Source organism: Natator depressus, chromosome 4, assembly GCF_965152275.1.
Source record: "Natator depressus isolate rNatDep1 chromosome 4, rNatDep2.hap1, whole genome shotgun sequence".
Taxonomy (NCBI): domain Eukaryota; kingdom Metazoa; phylum Chordata; order Testudines; family Cheloniidae; genus Natator; species Natator depressus.
In genome coordinates, this window is record NC_134237.1 from 61,458,916 (window position 1) to 61,484,320 (window position 25,405).

Here is a 25,405-nt window from a genome sequence, read left to right on the forward strand (position 1 = left end):
AACTGATATGCTGTGAGAGGACTCCTGTCACTGTGCATAGGGAGGGGCCCATCCTTCCCTGGTCTTATCGCAGTGTATGCCCTGAAAGCCTGCACTGGGCAGACCCCAGGCTTGCCACCTTTCTGTAGATTCACCCCAGTCTCCTTGATCAGTCTTTGACTTGCACAAATTTTAAAATAACTGCTTGCCCCTCCCAGGGTATATCCCAGAATTCCAAAGCCCTTCCAGAAGAATCCTTATAGGACTTAGGTACTAAAAACATAAGAGTGGCCATAGTGGGTCAGACCAGTGGTCCATCTAGCCCAGTATCCTGTCTTCTGACAGTGGCCAAAGCCAGGTGTTTCAGAAGGAAGGAGCAGAACAGGCAATCATCGAATGATCCATCCCCAGTTGTTCACTCCCAGCTTCTGGAAAACAGAAGCTAGGGATACCCAGAGCATGGGGTTGCATTCCTGACTGTCTTGGCTAGTAGCTATTGATGGACCTATCTTCCATGAATTTATCTAAAAAATTTTGAACTCCATTATAGTTTTGGCCTTCACAACATCTCCTGGCAATGAGTTCCACAGGTTCACTGCACGTTGTCTGAAGTAGTACTTCCTTTTGTTTGTTTTAAACCTGCTGCCTATTATTTTCATTGGGTGACCCCTAGTTCTTGCACTTTGTGAAGGAGTAAATAACACTTTTATCTCCACACCATTAACGATTTTATAGACCTCGATCATACCCCTTCTTAGTCATCCCTTTTTCAAGCTGAAAAGTCCCAGACTTTTTAATCTCTCCTCATATGGATATCATCATTTTTGGTTGCCCTTTTCTGTACCCTTTCCAATTCTAAAATGCTAATATCAACCCTGGGCACATGCTTTGATGCAGATGCATTGTCTTGTTTTCAGATGGATGGATTTTGGGACCTGACACCAGGAGCCAGCAAGTAACCCAAGTGGATGCTTCTAGCACTGTGGAACCTTGGGGTATGATGGTATTCACTGGAGCATAGAGGTCAGTGGCTTTGTGAACATTGCAGAGCTATGAGAAATTTTATTTATTTTATTTTGGGGGGGGGTGCGTGTGGTGTGTGTGTGCATGCACAATTTCAGGATCTGGAAGACTGGTCACCAACACAACCTGTTACAGAGGAATGTGTGCTGCAGTAGATGGTGTCTTTCATATCCCGATGACTGGCATCCTCCACCATCTCCAATCGCCTGTCTGCCCTTATGTTTGTCAGTAGGCTGAATGCTTACCCAGATCCAGACCACTTGAATCAATTCTCTTGTGCCTGTCCCACCTGCAAGTGCAGCCAGCTCACCCACAGGAATTTGTTTTCCCTGGATCAACCTAAGTTGATTGACCTCCGTTTATCCTTTGATAAGCAGTCAGGCTACCCTGGGATCTGCCAGCTCCAGTCCCGTGTCCAGTTCCTTGTCCAAGAGGCAAAGACCCCCTCCCCACCCTGTTCTAGCACTGCTGCTATGCCTAGCTGACAGGGGAAGCCCCCAGTCCCAATCTCACCCACCTGCTATGACTTGAAGCAAAGCCTGAAACCTGGTCTCTCTCACCTTCTCCCACAACCTGCCTGCTACAGTCCTGTTCCCATGCAGTGGCAGGCAGATTGGAGAGCTGGAGTCCTTGCTGCTCTGCCTGGCTTTCACCTGTATAATCTGCCCTCTGCTCTGGTCACCTGAGGGATGAGTCAGCATCCCCATGCTGACCCATTCTGAGTCTGCAGCAATGTCCGTGCCTCTCTACTCTTTAGAGGTGTACCCCTTCCTCTGGCAAGCCAGACAATGACCCCCCACCCCACTTAAGGTGCGGTGTGGTCATTGTCTTGACCCCTAATCTCCATTAACTCTGCATGTCTTGTAGAACCTCACTTTATGACACACTGCACAGAACTTATACATAAAGCTGATCAGCTATTGGTGGTTAGAAAATTGTGCTTTTTCTTGAATGATAGAGTAGTCTATACCAGGATACAACTATGGTGATTATTTTAAAGGTTTTACTCCAAGAAAGAGATTCACTTCTGCTTCATCTCCTGATCTCAGGAGAATGCACTATATTTTTGCACAAGTGGAAAAAATGGAACTCTTGCAAAATTCTGGCTAAGGTGTTAGCAGATATTCCAAAATAAAATTTAACTGGTCATGAAACAGTTTGTCTTGCTGAGACAAATAAATGGTTTCAGTGCTCAGTATGCGCACACATGTTTGTTTGCAACATGTTGGCATGGCTTTGTTTTGGGTCAAGTTCTTTTGTTATGACAAAGTGTAATTTCTCTAAGGTTGCTTTTGCGGGTGAGGGGTCAAGGGAACCCAAAGAAATGGGTTTTATATGTAGCTGTGCTATTCAATTGCTGTGTAGCCTTGAACAAGTCACTTCACCTTTCTGTGCTTCAGTTTTCCTATTTATAAAAGGATCATTATGATACATAGAGACCTATTAAAAGTGCTCTGATGGAAAGCACTATCAGAGGTAAATATTCATTATTAAGGTATGAATGAATTTATTACATATCAATAGTTACAACTAGCATAGAATCATAGGGTTGGAAGGAATATTTAGCTTATTATTTTCATCCCTGTACTGTGGCAGGGCAAATTTCATTATCCCTAAGCCATTTCTGATAGATGAATGACATATTTAGCCTTGAATACCTTCAGTGAAGGTAATTCCACAGCCTCCCTTGGTAGCTTCTTCAGTAGTTCAAAATAAATCTTCCTTTAGTTCTAGAGCTTTACCCACATTTTCACCATTGGCATTAAGTCCATTGCTTCAAGTCCTATTCATATTGACTAATGATTGTAATTGAGCTGTCTTTATAACACCCTGAATATATTTGTAGGTAGGGTCTTTTCTCTAGACCAAACGTGGCTGGTTCTCTTGAACTGTCCCTTACAGGTTATATTTTCCAAAGCTTGTATCATATTGCTTTTCTTTATACCTTTTCTAATGTGCCTTATGAAAATGTAATGCATTCAGTGCTTTGAGGCCTTATCAGTACTGAATAGAAAGAGCCTATATGCTCTTATTAACATTGCATAAGCCTATCTAGGACCTGATTCTGACATTACTTACTCTGGTGTAAATCACAAGTAATTACTGAGATCTGTTAAATTTCTCCCATGTTAAACCCATATAACTGAGATGAGAATCTCCGGGGCACAGTTTGCGTTTGCGGAGAAGTCATGCAGAGCAAAGGAAATGCTGCAGATTTCAACTGCAGATATGAAATCCTGACTCCGCTGAAGTCAACAAAGTTTTGCTGTTAATTTTGATGATTTCACCCCATAGCTTCCTATTAATTCTTCCACCAGAGGACGTGGAGGTGAGGGGAAGAAGGAGGCAGAAGAGGGGAAACCACAGGACATAAGGGACATCTAGACAGTTGCCCTTTTGCCTTTCTACTCTGCTGACCAGCCTCACCAGCTCCAATTCAGGCCTGGAGGAACCATATTGGCAGGGACTTTCCCTGTTACTGTTGCCCTCAGAACTGTCTCTAAAGTAGAGGTTCTGCTTCAGAGTGAAGCAACTTAAGTTAGCACAGTGCCAGGCTCTATTAACTTGTGCTGCTTTTCCCCAGGCATTTTCTGGATGGTGGAAAACACAAAGCGGCCTAGCCAGCTCCTCCCCTGGTAACCCTACCTTCAGCAGAAGCCTCTCAGGCCCCTCGAGGTAGGCAGAAGCTCTATATAACCTGTTGGATGGGTTTCTCCAGGGTCAGGGAATAGAAGCATGTTTCAGAGAGTGATCTTCCTTCCTTCCTTCCATGGACCCAAGTTCTCCAGTATGGGTCCTACAGTATTTGTTTTCTGAGAATGCACCGAATTGTTGCATACAATTTATCATGGTCTAAAACTCCCACGTTCTTCTCTGAAGTAATATTGCCTAACCTCTGTTCCTCAACTATATATTTAAATAACTGATTATTCCTTCCTGTGTGAACTACCTTGCATTTGTCTTTATTGAACCACATTTTATTGATATCAACCCATTGCTCTCATTTATCAAGATTATTCTCAGCCATCTCTGACAGGTACTGGATCTATAGTGACGAAATGTGTCTGAAGGTTTTTATGAATTTATTATATTGCCAACAGCTTTTTGTTTAATCTCAGTTCTTAATGTGTGTGTCTGATTCTGTCTTATGCCTTTTCCTTTGGTATAACTTCTTGAAGACAGCCCAAATAAGCCTTCATAGTCCTTTTTCCTCTTATTTATAAGACCCGTTCTATTCTGAGGCCATTTGGATTAAAGGGGTCTCCACTAAGTTCCACTGACTTCAGGGAAACAATGCTGATTTACACCATCTGAAGATCTGGCCCAAATTCTGCAGAAAGGCACTATGGATTTTTATAGCACGCTGGTGCAGCAAACTGAACATTCTGTAACAGATTAAGTCACATTTAAGAAAAAAATGGTTTCTAAAAATTGAATTATGTATATTCAATCAGTATATTCTTCCTGTTGTTTATGATGTCAAAATTCAATTTGACATTCACCCAAATGTTTAATGATGCAGATTTTTGCATTGACAACACACATGTACATTTTAGAAGTTGTTGAGTGGTGAGAAGCCAGAGGTTTAGGCAGCTAGGTAAAAAATGGGACATATCACTTAAAATTTAGAAACCTTAATAAGGCTGACAAGTTCGATCACGGGGAATATGTTCATAAAAATGGTGGCTTATATGAAAAAATGGATAAAAAGGGGCAAGAACTTAAAACTACTTCATAGATTTATTTCTTCAAGAGCAGTTCTTTGATGTCTGCTCTCAAGAGGTGAGGGCTGCAATGTGGGAGAAATCCCTAACATTTGTGGAAGCAGCTGACTTGTTTGTACAACCACAGGTCACAAAGGAAAGGGCAAAAGCCTATAGCAAAGTAGAAAGGGGGTGTTTCAGGGCAGAAAAGGAGGGTGGAGGGGGGGACTAAACTCACACCTCCCCAGTATGGCTGCCTACTAATATCTATCAGACCCACCCTAAGAGGAAGACCCAAGAAAGCTTTATTTATGTGAGTCCCTTAAACACATGAAGCAATGTCCTAAATATGGGGGCCCACTCTCTGCTCTGTCCAGGTTACTACAGCTACCCTCCAGTCAGAGATTTCAGAGGTCATAGTTGTGGTGAATTTTGTCAAGTCTGACAGCCTGGAGGTAGACAAAGTTCATTAACCAGGCCAAGGTAAATGGTAAAGTGTGTGAAGGATGGAAAGACACTGGAGCATGGATTTCTTTAGTAAGGAGAGATGTGAGTAGGGAGGTTGATATAATCCTAGGGGAGTTTAAAACCACAGTGGCTTTAGTTCCCAATAAATTAGAGTGGGAAGGTTTAAAGGGTACTTTGAATGTGGGAGTTCTTAAGAATTTACCAGCTGATGCATTAGTTGCAATGATGCTGTCTCACTCCCTAAAGTTGTTTATATTATGACCTGTAGAAAAGGGGAATACGTTTCTGAGTTCCCAGAGGTAAATTCTGAGGCGATAGGGATAGCCGTGAGGAGGCAGGGAAGATGCATCTGAGCCCTTGTCTGCGAGAGACATTGCTATTTTCCACTGATAAGTGAAGGAGGTAGTCCTCAGTGAAAGCAAAAGCCAAATGCAGTTTGCTGCAGAGCAAAGTTCAGACCCCTCACTGGAAAGCATAAGGGAGGCCCTCCACAGTAATGCCCTAGGTAGAGCGAATGGGGCAAGGGATTCTTTATAGAAGTGGGAAGGATGTACAGGGAGGCCTTGGTGGGTAAAAATAGAAGTCCTGGGGAGCCCTACGAACAATTGATTGTGCCCTTAAGGCATCATGTGGCATTAATGTTACTAGCCTATCGTCTTCTGCTGGTCACTTGGCAATAGAAAGGACATATGAAAAGCTAAAGAGAAACTTCTATTGGCCTAATATTCAAAATGAATTACTGCAGGGCTTTTGACTCATGTCAGAATCAGAAAATCCCTGTAGGGTACTGCAGGGCTCCCTTGCACATACTACCACTAATCAAAGTAGCATTTTGCAGGGTCGCTATGGATAACATAAGGCCATTATCCCAGCCAATCCAGAGGGGAAAGAAATACCAATTAGTCATGGTGGATTTTGCTGCCAGGTACCCAGAATCAGTTGCTCTGTCTATTGTGGAGGCTGAAACCATTATTAAGGTACTGTTTTCTATATTCAGTGGAGTGCATTTTCCAATAGAAAAAATATCGGATTTTGGGTCAGATTTCATGTTCCAGCTATTTAGTGACCTATGGAATGTGCATGGAGGTATAGCAATTAAAATCTGTCCTATATCATCCACAACCAAACAATGTGGTTGAGAGGTTCAGTGGGACCCTAGAATCTATGCTGGGATGGGAAAATATGCAAACAAGACGGCCAGTGATAGGGTAACATTACATCCCAATCTGATGTTTGCTTGCTGGGAGGTGTCCCAAGACTCCACAGGATTTGCCCCCATTTGACTTTCTATATGGGAGAAGTCAGAGGCCCCCTGGATCATCTCATCAGGGACTCCTGGAAGGGTAGCACTCAGGTGGAAGGGGAATCAGTGGCTGAAAATGTGCAAAGGTTTAGAGGGGATTTAAAAGCGATAGTGGGAATGGTACAGAAAAACTCACAAAAAGCCAAACAGCTCAGAAAAAGAATGGTATGATTACAATACTTTCTGAACAACCATTTGATGTGGGTGATCTGGCGCTGGTATTAATCCCTAGTTAAAAAACAAAGTACAAAATGCAGAATGCTGGGAGGGAGCTTTTGAGGTGGTAGAAAGGGTTAACAAGGTTACTTACAATGTATGAAACCCCTACAGCAGGGCTGCACCTCAGGCTGGGCATAGAAACAGGTTTAAAAGGCATCACAACTAAGAAGCCATTGTAAACATGATATGCTGAACAACGGAGCATTCTAAGACACCACCTGTGTGGGATCACAACCTGCACCCAGCAGAGCATACCAGATAACTGGTAAAATGCAGGAGCAAATTCTTAAGGAGATAAAAAACATGCCTGATGTGGGAATAATTACTGAGTGAGAGTCCCTGGGCTGCTCAGTTTTTATGATCCCCACAAAAGGATAGGCTCATGCGGTTTTATGTTGATTATAGAAAGCTTAATGCTATGGCAGTTCCTAATGTATACATATATGCCCAGAATTTATGACATGCTAGACACTTTAGTCCAGGCAAAATTCCTGAACACCCTGGATTTAACAAATGGATATTGACAAATTCCCTTGGACTGTGAAGCCCAGGAAAAAAAATAATCAACCATTACTGATTTGGAACTTTTTGAGTTCAAAGTGTTGCCTGTTGGGCTAATTGAAGCAGGAGACATCTTTCAGAGGCTAGTTAACCAGGTGTTAAAAGGGTTGCAGGATTTTGAAGGGGACTAGATAGCTGACATTGCAGTCTCTAGCAATTCCTGGCAGGATCATAAAAAATGCTTGGGAATTGTTCTGGCAAGACTCAAAGATGGAGGTCTAACAGTGAAAGTGCCAGGGACAGCTAAAGTCACTTACCCAGGTCATTGGGTGGGAGGGAGCCAGATTTTCCTGGATCCCTTGAAAGTGGAATCCATTGTTAACTGGCCTGTACCCAGAACCAAAAAGCAAGTCCAGTCTTTTATGACTCTTTATTACCACAGATTTGTGGGGAGAGTTCAGTGATCTTGTGTCCATTCTCACAGGTTTTGATTTTTTGTACATGTCTAACATGGTGATGTGGACAGCAGTCTGTCAAAAAGGCTTTGGTGAGCTAAAAGTAATTCTGTGAGGAAAGCCTGTTCTGGCCAGTCCAGATTTTGACAACCTGTTTGATCTGTGCACTGATGCATCTAGCCCATGTAGGAGTGATACTAGTGCAAACAGGGGAGGGTAACAAAAAGCATCCCATTGATTTTGAGTAAAAAATGAAACCCCACTGAACAAAAGTATTCTGTCATAGAATGAGATTGTTAGGCATATGTGTGGGCGGTTAAGCAGTTAAGACCCTACCTATTTAACAGGGGGTTCAGGGTTGTCACAGATCACTTTCCATTGGTATGGCTACACAGAGCAAAAGGTAGCAACTCCAAACTGCTGCACTGGGGTATAGTCCTCCAAGAATCTCATATGGAAATTCTATACATTAAGGGTAGAGAAAATGTGGTAGCTGATGCCCTGTCCAGACAGGAGGGGCCTGAACTGATGCCAGTGGCTGACCCTACTCAGTCAATGTAAGAGGGGAGGTATAACTTTGGGACCTCTTGGTCCAAGTGGCAGAGGGCAAACGGGTGCATAAGGTTTGCAGGGATACCCTGGGTCTTGTATCTACATACTAGTTCACCAAAGAGCGTCATGTAAGATCTCTGAAAGTCTGTATCTTGGGGATCATAATACAGAAAATATGTAAGGAGTTATGTGTATATATACTAAAAATTATGTTCTTAAAATCTGAGAGTTGGTGCCAATCACCAGAAATTGACAAAAATGAGACTTTTTCAGGAAGATGTATCTGTTGATCTGTCTACATGTTAATTCAGTATTGTATATTCTACAGTGAACACCTATTTACTATCTGAGCAAAATGCTAATCTAGTGATTGCAAAGTCTCCAGGGGAGATCCTAGACAGAAAAACACAAGCAAGGAGGGTTATATTGCTTACAAGTGAAGACAATGGGTTTTTGTACTATCACTGTAGTACAGAGACAAATTGCTTCTTTCTACTGAGCCAAGAGGACAGTGTGTTTGTCTCATGAACAGAAGATCACAGCCAAGCCTGATTAGTATCATAGCAAAAGCTCTCCCAAAATTCTTCTCTGTATGACCTGGCAATGTGGTATTAGTTAAGTTTTAGGAATAATATGCGCATTATGATTTAGTTTTATAGGTAACCCTTTGTTTCCAATATTTCTGCTTGCTATCATTTGTATTTCTGTTCAGTGTCAAATGAACTTACACTTGATTTCTCCTTAAACGTATCTAAGGGCTGTGTGTTGAGCAGTGCTATGTTCTACAGTGTAACTGGTAAGCTGGGTGTACTGTTCCTTTATGAGACGAGGACCTAGGAATTCTGTGTTCGGTGGATCAGGGATGGGAGTTCCAGGGACATTCTTGGAGGACATGAGAGTTGGAGCGTGCCTATTGTTAACCTGTAAGCTGGTGGTATTGCGGAAAGGATCCATAGCAGGCGCAGGCACAGACACGGCTTCCTCATGCTAAGGTCAGGTGGTACTAAGATGTCTCACAAGCCTGGATAACCCCAGAAAAGCATCACAAACATACAAAAGCACATGTGTACAGGACCAATACCAGGAAATGGACAGGATAATAAATGTCAAAACCAAACAGAAAGACAAGCTGTTCCGCTTGCCGGTAACCTAATGAATGCATGGATTCTTGCTCTGGAAGGGTTCACCACTGCCTGGATATGATTTGCCTAGTCTCTTCAGTACCTGTCTGGGTTCCCCGCTTTATTGGCAAATACAAACAGGAGCACAGAGTATGTGATGAAAGCCCTTTCTTCTCACATAACAACAGTCCAGACTGATTTAGGAAATGAGATGGAAACTTGTCTAAAGCAGAGTTGAGTCTGAGTCTCAAAAGTTTTGATTTGCATCCAGCTGTTAATCTGAACTTTTCAGGACATTTGAGATGTTCAGATTTGGGGATCTGGAGTTGGCCCTTTTTATAAATAGATAGACCAGAGTCATGAGATTTGCACCGAAAACTGTACATTCCCAAAATTCAGGTTTAGGATTCTGGCTCAGGCCCATCTCTCATTAAAACACAAAGGTTGGATAGAAGTTCTGACAGGAGCTTTTTCATCTCCAAGCAGGCTGTTAATCAGTGTCACTTGCTCTGAAGGGCAGCACGAAGAAAGATGATAAAAAACAACAACACTGGAAGAAAAGCCAGATACTTTATGGTCGTGAAGAACTGGAGCTGTTAGTCCATTTGTGAGCTGGGCAAACATTTAACTGTCTGCCATGCTTACAGGAGGGAATGAACACTTTTTGGAACTTATTTCCTGAATAACTGATTCATTGCATCATCTTATGTTATAATGTGGTCCAGCATAATGCACCGTACAGTTCTGAAGAAACAAAAGTCTATCTTGTGTGCAGTGCCCCAGGTATGGCTTATTTCCAAGAAAGCTTTATTTTCTGAGTGAATCATAGTCACTCTCAATTCCAACTGCAATCACTGCTTACACAACTTTTCACTCACTGTACTTGTGATTTATTTATTTGTATTAAGCTTACACAGAAGTGGAGTTAGATATTGCATGTCTTGCAAATTCTTTTTAAAAGATTTACTACACTGAGAGCACTTTAGATATTTTTATTTATTTTGAAAATATCAGCTGGAGAGACATTCCCTATGCACACAGTTCAGATTCTGCCACTCTTTATTCATGTTACATAGCATTTTACTTGAAATCAATAGAGAAACTTGCTGAATAAGGTGCTATTCAATGTGACTAAGGAAAGCAGACTCCATCTCAGAATGGGAATATGGCTAGAACCAGGAAAAACTTTCAGTTTTTCTTCTGTTTGTACAATGCCTAACACAATGGGGTCCTGGTCCGTCAACAGGGCTCCTAGGTGCTATGATACCATCAAATGGTAAGACTTTTTGTCCACTGTATGATACCAGCCTTGATTGCATTCAGCCATTTCTTCCACAAGCATCTTTCCATGCTGCCAATATACATGAAATGCTTTCTGTGCTCTAATTCACCAAATTTATTCTCATTTAAATTCTGAAAACGCACTTACTCTGCAATGCCCATAAGTGAGTCAATGACATTCACTAACTTGTACATTTGTCTTCCTGAATTATTAAAATAAAAAAAACTTAATCAGACACTAAGATGTTACTCATTTTAAGCATGTTTACCTTGTGTGATGGGGTTTATCTTTGGATTGGGGAAAAAACAAATTAGTTATGCTCTGTACCTTGGGGGTGATTGATTGATTGTCTTCTGGCCAGAGGAGGTGGAGGTAGGCCTTATGAGTAGATGGAGGGAGCTCAGCTTGGAAGAGACCACAAAGGAGAAAGGTCTTTGTGGAGGAGAGAAGTTCTGGAATAGGGTTTAAAGGGAGGATATAGCAGAGGAAGAACACCTCTGGAGCAGGTTAGGCTCCTCCAGGGGAAGCCCTGAGGTAGAGTCAGCAAAGCAGCTCCAGTGAAGCTTGAGAGAGGGCTATTTGCAGATTTCATTGGACTTTCATTTGGACTTGGTCATGCTACCCCAGACAGGGTTTAGACTTTTTTATGTGACTTGGATGGAGGGCCATGCCACACGATACCATGAGTGGAAGTTGGGAGAAGATGCAGGCGGAGAAAGGTCATTGCAGGTTCAAGGGAGAACCCAGTAACAAGTGCCAGAGATGAAGACCCTGTGCAATGCTGTGACCAGAGACAAAGAGTCACCCAGGAGGTGAGGATATGCTACTAAACTGTGAGATTGTATTGATGCGATCCTCATGCTTATTCATCATGTCTGCCACAGATTTCTATGCTCATGCAGTGCCCCCATTGAAACTATAGAAAGACATAATACCAGCTCCACACGCTTTATAACATAAGGCCCTAATCCTGCCAAAAGAAATGCACAGGTAGACCCCTACTGAAGTAAGTGAGAATAAATGCAGGTGTGGGGATACACTTGCATATCATTGTAGATCTGGGGCCGTAGTTTGTAAGTCTGGGATGTGGTGTTACTGTGTCTTTAAGAGAATGAATAGTCTATCCAGGGTGTGAGCTGACAGAGGGAGGAAGCAGCTGGTTTGAGGACAGACAGATAGATTGACCTGAGATAAAATGCTCTGTATATATCTTAACTATGTGTCAAATAAACACTCTTAAATTACTAGCAATGAATTATTATTAAGACTAGGTGGATTACTTGGATATACACCACCACATGGTACCAGGAGTGGGCTAAGTGATAGAACTGGAAGAAGATAAACAAAAAACAAACTGAGGTAAAGGTTGCTCAGAAGTTTTATTAAAAAAAAAAAAGTTTGAATGAAATAAGGTGGTTCAGTTAAGAGTCCCCACATTTCTAAAAGTGTCAAGAAATGCTGCAGGAAATTGGAAAATGTTCAAACAAGAATTTGATTAATTTTTGAGGGCATCAGGATCTACTCAGAAGGAAGATGAACAAAAGATTGCCATCTTTTTGAATATTGCATGTGCTGAAGCAATTTAATTATAAAATTCATTTAAGTGTAATAGAGAACGAGCGGACTGAGTTTGTATTTAAAAAAAATGAAGAATATTGTTTACCAAAAAGAAATGAAACATCTGAAAGATTTCAGTTTCACTCAAGAAATCAAATAGAGGAAGAGACTTTTGGATTTTTTTTTTTTAAACAATCTAAAGATATGAAGTCAGACACGTAATTTCCAGTCAATAAGAAAGCAAATTGTAATGGGTATAAAAGATATCAGTGTAAGAGAGCCTTTGAGAAAAGACAGATCTAAATTTGAAAAAAGCAATGAGAATTTGCCAAACTGCTGAACAATGATTGCACATTTTAGAAAGAAAACAAACTGATGTGAATATAGACTTAAGAACAAGTTAAAAACAAGTCTATGGAAGAACACTGAATGAAAATATTAATTAAAACACATGAGCATAAGAAAGAATGTTCTAGATGTGGAAAAAGAGACCAACCTAGACAATGTCCAGCATATGGTCAAACTTGCCATATCTGCAAGAAACAGAATCATTTCACAGAAGATCCCAAATAAGGAATACAGAGCTGACATTCTCGATGAAGAAAATTTATTTGGGGGTATTTTGAAACCATTTCTGAAGTGCACAGTGTAACTTGTGTAGTGTACACGATAATGTAATTTCAGAAGAAATTATAAAATTTCTAAAAGTAAAACCTGTAGTAAGAGGAAAAAATACATATTAATTTACAATTTTATAGTGGTGAAAAAATGCTATTATGGGTGTTTATGAATTACAGGTCATAGTTAAAGATAATTTAGACAACAAGATTTGTACCAGTTAAGGGACAAGGTATTTCTGTTCCAGGTTTACAAACATGTTTTTAGCACTAACTCTAAATTAATAGAATTCAAACTATTTGGGATCCTGAAACACTAGAAATAGAACACCAATTTAAAGAGTTAGTCACTGACCATGATAAATTGGATACAATGTATAAAATATTGTTAAATTAAACAAAACAGTTATAGATGCAACTAGAAAATGCCCTTAGCTTTAATAAATAGCATACAAAAAGAATTGGGAAGGTTCGTTAATTTACATATAATTAAAAAGAGTGGAAGAGCCAAATGAATGAGTGAGTGAATTCATTAGTAATAGTAGAAAAGAAAGGTGGATCCTTATATTTATGTGTGGATCCAAAAGAGTTAAATAAGTATGTTAAAAGGGTGTTATGCTTATAATAAGCACATGGGACCTTTTTCAGGGAAAAAGGCAATACGCCACATTTACTGAGAATTCAGCAGTTAGCATATGCTTTTCACACACACACACACACACACACACACACACACACACACACACACAGTCCCACCAGTTGATGTTTATAGTTACCAGTCCAGAGTCTGGATCAATCTAGTGGCCAGCCTGATTGGTCGCAGAGGGGAGCCGGGCTCTGTTGGTCACGATCCGATGCTCCTGGAGTTGTGGCAAAATGAACCCAAAGTCCCATGGCCAAGCACCCTGTTCTTGTAGTCTTTTTTTTTTTTCCTCCTCTGTTGGAGTCTATGGATTTTGCTGTGTCAGTTTGTGACCGGTTACTCCTTAATTGGTGTCATCTTTTGATGTTAACATTCCAAAACACCTCCGAGAGGGTCATCCTGTCCTGGTTTTGATTTAATCAATTGTCTTGTCTTTAGGGGTGCCAGCCTCCACCTCAGGGTTGTCAATCTGCCCTTCCTCAATCATGGATGCACTGATGGTTCTCTGGTATCGTTAAGTCTCTTCACTCCTTCTTCGTTGACCATCTGGCTATAACAATGGCCCTCACACCTTATCTTATGCATACATTCCTCATTCACACAAAGAGTCTTTTACAGAGACCTTCAGACAGGATAACATTTTGGAAAGGTATCAGAGGGGTAGCCATGTTAGTCTGGATCTGTAAAAGCGGCAGAGAGTCCTGTGGCACCTTATCGGCTAACAGACGTATTGGAGCATAAGCTTTCGTGGGTGAATACCCACTTTGTCGGATGCATGTAGTGGAAATTTCCAGAGGCAGGTATAAATTTGCAAGCAAGAATCGGGCTGGGGATAAGTAGGTTAGTTCAATCAGGGAGGATGAGGCCCTCTTCAAGCAGTTGAGGTGTGAACACCAAGGGAGGAGAAACTGTGAATGGCTAGCCAACTACAAAAGCAGTCTTTGTTTTATCCTGAGCTGATGGTGTCAAATTTGCAAATCAACTGAAGCTCAGCAGTTTCTCTCTGAAGTCTGGTCCTGACGTTTTTTTGCTGCAGGCTGGCTACCTTTAAATCTGCTATTGCGTGTCCAAGGAGACTGAAGTGTTCTCCTACAGGTTTTTGTATATTGCCATTCCTAATATCTGATTTGTGTCCATTTATCCTTTTACGTAGGGACTGTCCAGTTTGTCCAATGTACATAGCAGAGGGGCATTGCTGGCACATGATGGCATATAGTACATTGGTGGATGTGCAGGTGAATGAACCGGTGATGGTGTGGCTGATCTGGTTAGGTCCTGTGATGGTGTTGCTGCTGTAGATGTGTGGGCAGAGTTGGCATGGAGGTTTGTTGCATGGATTGGTTACTGAGTTACTTACTATAGTGTGGTCTGTAGTTGCTGGTGAGAATATGCTTCTGGTTGGCTATGGGCGAGGACTGGCCTGCCTCCAAGTTCCTGTGAAAGTGAGCGATCATTGTCCAGGATGGGTTGTAGATCACTGATGAGGCATTGGAGAGGTTTTAGCTGAGGACTGTATGTGATGGCCAGTGGAGTTCTGTTGGTTTCTTTCTCGGGCTTGTCTTGCAGCAAGAGGCTTCTGGGTACACGTCTGGCTCTGTTGATCTGTTTCTTTATTTCCTCATGCGAGTATCGTAGTTTTGAGAATGCTTGGTGAAGATCTTGTAGGAGTTGGTCTCTGTCTGAGGGATTGGAGCAAATGAGGTTGTACCTCAGCACTTGGCTGTAGACAATGGATCATGTGGTGTGTCTGGGATGGAAGCTGGAGGCGTGAAGGTAAGCATAGTGGTCGGTGGGTTTTCAGTATAGGGTGGTGTTAACGTGACCGTCGCTTATTTGCACCATGGTGTCTAGGAAGTGGACCTCCCATGTGGATTGGTCCATGCTGAGGTTGATGGTGGGGTGGAAGCTGTTGAAATCGTGGTGGAATTCTTCCAGGGTTTCCTTCCCATGGGTCCAGATGATGAAGACATCATCAATGTAGCGTAGGTAGAGAAGGGGCGTGAGTGGACGAGAGCTGAGGAAGCGTTGTTCCAGGTCAGCCATAAAAATGTTGGCATATTGTGGAGCCATGCAGGTGCCCATAGCAGTGCCACTGGTCTGGAGGTATATATTGTCACCAAATTTGAAATAATTGTGCGTGAGGATAAAGTCACAGAGCTCAGCAACCGGTTGTGCTGTGGCATCATCAGGGATACTGTTCTTTACGACTTTTATTCCATCTGTGTGTGGGATGTTTGTGTAGAGAGCCTCTACATCCATTGTGGCTAGGATGGTGTTTTCTGGAAGATCACCAATGCATTGTAGTTTTCTCAGGAAATCAGGGTGTCACAGAGATAGCTGGGAGTGCTGGTGGCATAGGGTCTGAGGAGAGTGTTCACATATCCGGACAGTCCTTCAGTGAGAGTGCCAATGCCCGAGATGATGGGGCATTCAGGGTTTCCGGGTTTGTGGATCTTGGGTAGTAGACAGAAGAACCCCGGTCGGGGCTGTAAGGGTATGTTGATTTGTTCCTGTGTTAGTGTAGGGAGTTTCCTGAGTAGATGGTGCAGTTTCTTAGTGTATTCCTCAGTGGGATCTGAGGAAAGTGGCCTGTAGAATTTGATATTGGAGAGTTGTCTGGCAGCCTCCTTTTGGTAGTCAGACCTGTTCATGATGACAACAGCACCTCCTTTATCAGCCTCTTTGATTATAATGTCAGGGGTGTTTCTGAGGCTGTGGATGGCATTGCGTTCTGCACGACTTAGGTTATGAGGGAAGCAGTGTTGTTTTTCCACAATTTCTGCCTGTGCACGTCGGCAGAAGCATTCTATATATAGGTCCAGACTGTCATTTCGACCCTCAGGAGGAGTCCATGTGGAGTTCTTCTTGTGCTGTTGGTGGGAGGGTTTCTGTGTATCGGTGTGCTGTTCAGTGTTATCTTGAAACTATTCTTTGAGTCGGAGACGGCAAAAGTAGGCTTCCAGATCACCACAGAACTATATCATGTTTGTGGGGATGGCGGGGCAGCAAGAGAGTCCCCGAGATAGGACAGACTCTTCTGCCAGGCTGAGTGTGTAGCTGGATAAATTGACGATATTGCTGGGTGAGTTAGGGGTACCACTGTTGTGGCCCCATGTGGCAGGTAGGATTTTAGACCGCTTACACTCCTTTTTCCTTTGTAGAGAAGTGAAGTGTGTAATGTAGATCTCCTGTCTTATTTTAGTAAAGTCCATTTGTATGGAAGTTGGTTATTTATGAGAGTCTCCAGGTTGGAGAGCTCTTTTTTGATGTTTTCCTGTTTGCTGTATAGGATACTGATCAGGTGGTTCCTCAGTTTCTTTGATAGTGTATGGCATAATCTCTCACTGTGGTCTGTGCAGTATGTAGATAGCAATGGATTTTTCACCTTTGGCCCATTTGGTATGATGTCCATCTGTTTGCATTTGGAAAGGAAGATGATATCTGTCTGTACTTGTGCAAGTTTCTTCATGAGGTTGATGGATTTCCACTCCATATGGCTACATGCATTGCTTTGCATGGCGTCCAGTATCAGAGGGGTAGCCGTGTTAGTCTGGATCTGTAAAAGCGGCAGAGTCCTTTTTGGAAAGGATTATATGGTTACTAAAGGGATTACAAAAGAACCTTACCCAACTTAGTTTGCAATGCATACAAGAAGCAAAACCTTATAACAAATACTGTAATGAAATCTTATCCTAAAACAGAAGGTGACCATAATCAGTCATAAGGATTGTTCTGGTCTGTCCCTGCCTTAACATCAGTACAGACCCTGGCAGTCTGTCAGATGCATTTTTACCAGTGTCCCAGAGGGTCATTCCTTTCTGCTATTCAAAAAGGGTGGCTGGCAGGATGATCGAATCATACATTGATTCTTCTAGTACAAATATAAAATCCTGCTCCTACAAGGGAACATTTAAAAATACCTTCCAGAAAAGAAATATCTGGACAAATGTCAGGAGCAAAATACTTTTCTTCTTTAGATGCTTTGCATGGATTTGGCAAATACCATTGGAGCGAGAGAGTTAATTGCTATGTAAGTTTAACACACCTTTTGGACATTACTGTTTTTAAAAGATTATCTTTTGGATTATGTTAGTTTCCAGAAGTATTTTATAGAACAATACAAATGATTTTTTAAAAAATATAGATGGCACACAAGAATACATAAATGATGTAATAATATGAGGAAGAAATTTAGAAGAGAATTATCTAAAGCAAAAAGAAGCAGATTGAAACTTAACAATAATAAAATTTTAATTTAGAGTGTAAGAATTAATGTTTCTAGTAGAAACACTGACCATTCAGGGATTACAGGTTGATCTACAATGAATACAAGCCCTTCGTCATATTGCTTTCCCAAAAGAGAAGGAGTCATTACAGAAATTTTGGGGTCTAAGTTTTGTATGAAAATAAATGCCTAACCTAGCAGAAAAACAACAATGTTAAGGGCTTTATTTTTACAAAACAATCAAGGGAAATGGGACTAACATCATCAACAAGAATTCAAGCATTTTAAGCAACTAATAAAAACAGCTACAGTATTAAAGACATTTGAGAGCAACAGACTTACAAAATTGCCTTCAGATTCATCCAGAAAAGGCCTAGGAGTACTGCTATTACCAAAAGTATGGTGATCAATGGAAATCAGTTGCTTATGCATCCAGAGTTATGTCAAAAAAGGAATGTCAGTATGCTCAAATAGAAAAAGAGACATTGGCATTGGTTTTTGCATGCAGAATGATTCACCTTTCTGGTAAATCTCTACTGGCAGAAACAGATCATAAAGCATTAGTTAATATTTCAAAAAGGAACACAACAGACATACCAGCTGATTCATTTAAATCATATAAATACAACTGAAAAAAATAGAGTATCAGCCACAGAAATCATTAATTGTTGCTGATGCTCTTTCTAGAGCTTATGATGTAACCAGTGTAATTGAAGAAGATGATGATGATGTGGTACATGTAGATATACCTTAAAAGTTTCCTGTATCAGATAGAGTACGGGAAGGAATGGTACAAGCAACTAGACAGGATGAGAATTTACAGAGGGTTAGTACAGCTATTGAAAAAGAATATAATAAAAAAGAGACCAGAGCCACATACTCAATTTATTCAAGACTTATCAGTAATTGAAGGAATTCTGTTTAAAAGTTATAGAGTAGTAATTTTTTTAGGGTAACAGCAGAGATTGAAATGCACACATGAGGGACACTTAGGCATAGAAAAATGTAACTGTAGAGCAAGAGAGGTTCTGTATTGGCCATACATAAACCAAAAGATAGAGAGTTATATAAAAGAATGTGACGTACGTCAAAATCCAGAAAGGCTCAGTCTAAACAACTCATTATATTTATTTAAGAAAAAATGTAAGACCTTGGTCTAAATTAGGTTTAGATCTATTTGAATATAAAGGACATGCATGTGTCATAGTTCCTGATTATTTTTCACATTTTCCTGAAATATCTATACTAGAAAAAATATGTTCCAAACAAGTCATTAATAAAAATTAAATCAATTTTTGGAAGGCATGGCAAACCCAATATGGTAATGACTGATAATGGGTCTCAATTTCACAGTCAGGAGTTTAAAAGTTTTGCCATAGCGTATGATTTCAATCATATTGCATCAGATTCATCTTACTCAGAATCTAATGGGCTAGTAGAAAATGGTGTTAAAATAATAAAAAGATTACTACAACAGCTGAAGAAACACATACTTATTTATATTTGGCATTATTAAATTATAGAACATCACCATTACAACAAGATTTATCGCCTACAGAGTTATTTAAAAAAAGCTTAGAAACAGATTACCTCTGTTTTCTGAAGAAGGATATAAGGAAAGGAATAAGTATAAATGTCAGTCAAGTTTATATCAAAAGAATTATTATGAGGATCACGGAAACTACTCTACTTGAAACAGAATGATACAGTATGTATCTACAGTGGTAGAAATTAGGCTCAGAAAGCCATTATTACAAAAGAGGTAGTGCCTCAATCTTATGATATCATGACTAATAATGTGTATAGATATCAATCTTTTACTCAAAGAAGAGATGATATAGTACAGCAATAAGAGCAGCAAGAACATGAAAATGACACCATTCCTCTAAGTAATTTTAATAATACAGCAAATATAAAAAGTAGATGTTCATAAAGTCAAATGAACCTATTAAGACTTATAGAAAGCTGTTAACATAATTCTGGGGTGTGTGTGTGTATATGTATGTATATATATATGAATAAATTTGTGCTTTAAATAAAAGAAAGGAGATGTGTTATTGTAGCTTTAAGATCATTAATAGAATATGCAGGGTGAGGGAGCTGACAGTGGGAGGAGGTGGTTGATTTTAGGGTAGACTGATAGATTGACCTGAATTAAGATGCTCTGTATATAAATTAACTATGTACCTAATAAACACTCTTGTTAACTTACTAGCAATGAGTTATTAATAGGACGAGTGGATTACTTGGAAATAAAACAACACATCTGGGACTGGTGTTTTTCCTTTCTATTTCTTATCTGAAGTACCTAAAAGACTTTAGGGGTACCCTGCAATAAAATAACATCAAAATAATATATAGTGTAAATAATGTGAACTGCAGGATGCACACTGACACTGAATGACCTCAAAAGGCATGAAGTTTGCCTCTATATAATATATGAAGCTGTTCCTACATTTTGTTGAAGTACAAAAAAATTTGAAGAAAGAGAATAAAATTCTGCAAAAAATGTACAAAACATTTGTGTCTGTTTTTCAACAAGCTCTAGTAATAAACAATTTTCAATCTAACTCCTGCTGATCTAAATAAATGAGTTTTGATTGGGCACTAAGCGAGAGATTTTTCATTACAATAGTAAATACCATCCCCCTATTTCTTTCTATTTAAGTATTTACTACCACATTGTTTTGTTGTTTCCTTACTCTTTATTAGGTACCAGTCTACAGATCCATTTGTAAATGAGCAAAATATTTAAAGTACTTTAATAAAAGAGACTTTGTTATAAATGAAGATCTACATAAGCAAAATTTCACAATCCTATCAATTGAAGAAACATACTCATTTAATGTAAGAATTGGTACTAAGTAGTGTTACCATAGTAGGAGTTGCTTATTTTCCTTGATAATGTATATTGTAGTAGTCCTCCAGTAGATAAAAACAACAAATTATATATTTCAGATAATTCATTAATCAGTGAATCACCTGGCACTAGCACTCCTGCTAGATTTGACCAAGGATTTGCAGAATTTTTCTTTGGCTATGAGATGGGCCAAGATCATTGCTCCAGATGATTATAGCAAACTAAAAAATATTTCTTTCTCACTGAAAATGCATATCCACATATATAATGATGCCTTCAGGGACCTAGCTCAGCATGTTTTCCTCTGGCAGTTGGCCTTTTAAATCCAGAAGAGGTAGAAAGCTGTAGTCCTAAAGTGACCATTTTGCTACTGACGGGCTCAGGTTGTTCTACCGTTCTTTCTCTCTTCTGGCAATTAAGTATTTTGGCTCTTCTTTTTCCCCTGACTGTAATGATCTAGAGGTTCATTAAATAACAAACCAGTGAATGAGAAAGGAATAAAACTTTAATAAAACAAACTGGAGAGCTTCTGTAGTGATCTGCTGCACAGAGCCATGCAGTATTCCCAAACCTTCTCCTTCATGGCACATCTCCAAATTCCCACACTCACAACACTGTCCCATATGAGGGATCATCTCCAAATCACAATCTTTCATAAACATATCTCTACATTGACTTTCCCTTTCTTTCAGTCATAAGGACACATCCTTTCACTGGGCTTGTGCATCAAGTAGGATCTAAGGAATGGCATTGATTAAGGACACTTCCCCAGCTCCTCCAAAAATCCATCTGTACCTGAAACTGAATGGAGATGTAAAATATACTACTTCCTTTCCTCCTACCCCTTAGGGGCCTGACCCAAAGCCTACTGAAGTCAATAAAAGGAATCTCATTGATTTAAATAGACTGTAGATCAGTCCCTGAATGAGCTATTTACACTTCCAATACATAATTGATTTATAGGTAGTGATATTTTTTTCCTGTGGATGCAGTGCAGTAAAAAAATCAATGACCACCAAAAGCCTCACATATGAAACCATGCATTAGAAGCAAATGAATATAAAGCTTGATCACTCGAAACAACATATACCTGAATAAACTTACTCTTCACCAGCAGTACCGGTTATTTAGGGCACTGTTCACCTATGCACCTGTCCCTGTAATCAACACATTTTTTTTTTTTTGCAAGTGAGCAACCTGACAATCTCACTTACATTTAGCAGACACAATGAACCAAAGGTAAGCAAATGTTTAATCATTATTATGCCTATCACCTACAAGTGGTATTTAGCAGAGTATATTTTTATTGTTGTTTATTTAATGGCAACCTTTTGGCTAGATGTATCAGCACATAACATGATTTAGGTGTAGAGGAAAACCTAAGGAAAATTATCAATGCATCTTAAGTGTATACTTTATTTTAATGTAAACTAGAATATGAGAATTAGTTGACTTGAAGTTGCATACTTGCCAGTGATGTACTGTAATTAAAAAAAATAATTAAAATAAAGTTGAGGGAGGTGATAATGAATTCTCTTGCAGTCATATGAACCAAACACATTGAGCAACAAATGTGCTGAAGCATAAATGATTAAATGACACTAATTAAGACAACACTGCATCGTGCAGTTACAAACTGAATGCTTGCTGATAGAGCCGTTTCTTTTTCACTATGCTCAATTCAGTAAGACAAATTGTGATTTTTATTGTTGAATGGTTGTTTCACAACTTTGTGATCAATAATATTTTCAGTAGTCAGTGTGAAAGGAAGGGAATTTAAAACACTAAATCCTGCTAACCAGTATAGTATGCCTATTTCATGCTGAATTTAATCATAAATACGGTATATGTCACTGGTAGAACAGCAGGTTTGCCCATAAGTTGAACAATATGTAGAACTTGGTTGGTTTAATGTGGTAAATTAAGTGGAGAGGTTTTTTTCCAACGTTGCTCAGAGCAGTAGCTAATTAAACTTGGTGACTATAACCATAAGTGAAACACCTGGAGTGATATTACTTCTCAGAGCTATTTAGGACTATGTTTCATGAGAGAGGGTGGCTATGCTTGAGTTATCAAAGAAAACTTACACTCTCAGTCCATTTTTACACGGTTTTATTGTTCTTAGAACAGCTAGAATGGCCAGAGGTGATCTTAGTGTGTTTTTCAAATTGTCATATAAAATAAAGGCTACTCTCCTAATGGTTCCCTGTCATGAAATAGTTAGAAAATTTACTAATTGTGGCAGCACATCAGACTTCATGTCCCATAGGCGTTAATTCACTGGAGAAGAAATTCTACCAAAATGACAATATTTTCAGTCCAGTTCTGGGAGGGGTGGAACAACCTTGTCTTTCTTCAGCTTCTCTTGAAGTTGAGTGTGCTAAGAGCCTTGCAGGAGATACTCAAAACTTCACGGGACAGACTCCAAATTAGAGTAGTATGCTTTCTATTTGATGAGAGACTCATCTGTTCACGTGCACAGGGCTACTTTAACTATGTCATTCTCCAGGTTAAATTTTTTCAAGATAATTAAAAAACAAAACACATGCAACCCTACAATATTCTGATGGTCACAGTTTCTGTGAGAAGGACAACTGCCTATGTAGCTAGCTGTAATTATTAAGAAGGTGGAGTTCTGTAGGCAAAGCACAAGAGACACAGAATTCATTTAAGTCTATCAGCAGTGTTGGCTTTTGTGGTGGTAACTCTGATTACAGAATCTAACACATTCTTGGCACCACCGGAAACAAATAACTTTTGAATAAATGTACTTTATCACAATAAAACAGCCTCAAGTGGCACATGCTGGCTGCATCTCAAAAGTGCAGGCCTATCAAAGACATAGAATAGCCTGTATTATTCTCATCCAATAAGCTTAACCTTCAGAAAATTCCCAGAGAAACAAATGATGAAGATATCTGTCCTGTTGCTGTTAAATATAACTTTGTAAGAATGTCAGCTCTTTGACAGTTTCTGTTCACTAGGAACAGACTCTAATATCATTTGTTATTTATTTACAGCATGGCCCATGGTATACTGAGTGATTGCCAAACACTTATAAAGGACTGCCCCTTCTCTTTGGTGCTCACAATCTATGGAGTAAGGTATTAGTCAGTATGAGTGAAGCATCAGAATTTGGCCCTCAAGGACTAAACTGACCTGAATACTAAAGTCCAAAAATAGAAAAGTCTTCACAAATATCATGGGCTATGTAGGGAGTAAGAATCACCCTTGGACATTTGAATAGACTACAGGGGTGTAAGATCCTCCCTACTCAGCCCTCCTTTCCCACCCAGCATATGGACAGGGACTTTTCTAGGGAAGGGGAATGAGTGGCAGCAAATTATGACTACCTAATCAAGTGTACACATCCTTCTCCCTACTAGTTTGGCTGTTGTGCTAGAGTATTTGCAAGCTTCTGGTTATGAACATAAATAAGCATTTATTTTTAACCAGCACTGGTATATTTTTAAATTAAAATAGTTTTATTAGAGAAGTCTTTGTTTAATATGAATTTCATAAATTGTTGCTCATTGAGACTAATTTACTTTACGTTTTACTAAACAAACAAATTGTACAGCTTTACTTATGTACAGTTTTCTCTTTTTCTTACTCTTGACTTTATTAATTCTAAAAGTTCAAGTGAACATGAGCCAGGCCTCAAAATTCCTCTCTCATTGGTGTCTCTGACTGCAGAGAGCTTGATCAATCTTCCTGTATATTCTAGACCGAAAAGGGAGACTATCACATTGAGGAATGAAACATTTATGGCTCCCGATCTTGCAAGGTGTCATCTTCATGGTTGGAGTTCTATGGATTTGAGCAGTAAAACTAAGTGCGTCTACATGTGGGTGCAAGGGTCTGCTTGCATGATGTACTTTGGAGGATGGGGGCCTAAGAATTAATAGCTGGTAATCAGTACAGTTAACTCACATATAAAAAACCCATTTCTTAAAAGTTCTGGCTAAAACAGTCAAATAAACCAAATCTCTGAACTAAGCCTTGGGGATCAAATTTTAGTGTTTCCTATATTCTTTTAAAAAACACAGCTACATATAGTAGGCTCTGAGCTATAGTCCTCTTATAAAAGTGGGCATTTTGTTCCAAACTATTTCTTTAACAATTTGTGTTAATTTATAAAATGATGTGAAGGAGTATTTTAAAAAAATTACAGAAAGAGCTAAAAAAGCATAGGGTCAACCTTTAATAAAAAGACATATGTCTTTCCTTCTGCTTCTTTAAATTCCAATGATATGCAAAGCTAAACCACTGGAAGTATAATACTGAACAGAAACGGCAAGGAGGAAATCCATAGATTTCTGCCAAAGCCAGCAGCAGCAGGAAACCTTACCTGAAATGAAAAACTCAGATGGCAAAAAGACTTCAGTGCCTGCCAGGTGGCACTACATCACATTGGCTTGTGGGGAAAATGGGTTCCGATTCTATGCAGTTAGAGATTAGGAAAGGCCAGAAAGAGGGCGTAGGCAATTTCAAGCTTGCTATGCCATTTCTTTGTTTATTGATAATCTATACAGTAAAATTAGTGGTATCTTGTCCTCCTTATACAGGAACGTGTATATAGAAGAACAAAAATATTAGGTGAAATTCTGTGTGCACTCCTCTTCTCCAATCTCCCTGAAAGGCATGTTTGCCGTGATCTTTTCAAATATGTCCTAACATAAGCAGTGCTGCCTCTGCCACTTCATATGTTTCTGGGGGCACTAAACAGTCCTGCAGTGCGGGTGAGGGGGGAGGCTGGACGACGACCAAATTACCTAATAGGACTTTCACATCTCTAGTTTTTGTCAGACACTTAAGGAAATGCAATCCTGGCTAGCCTGAGAGGAAGTGGTGCAGTCGGAGGTACAGTAGGAGGAATAAATAAAGATACTTTGA

The 25,405-nt window shown here is 39.8% G+C and overlaps 1 long non-coding RNA gene across 1 annotated transcript in view; it reads left to right on the plus strand.

Moving 5' to 3' along the window:
• The first annotated feature begins 895 nt into the window (after nucleotides 1-895).
• LOC141985856 (uncharacterized) overlaps nucleotides 896-25,405 on the plus strand; it is a 61,155-nt gene continuing 36,645 nt past the window's right edge. The window contains exons 1-2 of the long non-coding RNA XR_012639037.1: nucleotides 896-1,002; nucleotides 3,587-3,678. This is a non-coding gene — a long non-coding RNA (uncharacterized LOC141985856). The remainder of the gene's footprint in view (nucleotides 1,003-3,586; nucleotides 3,679-25,405) is intronic.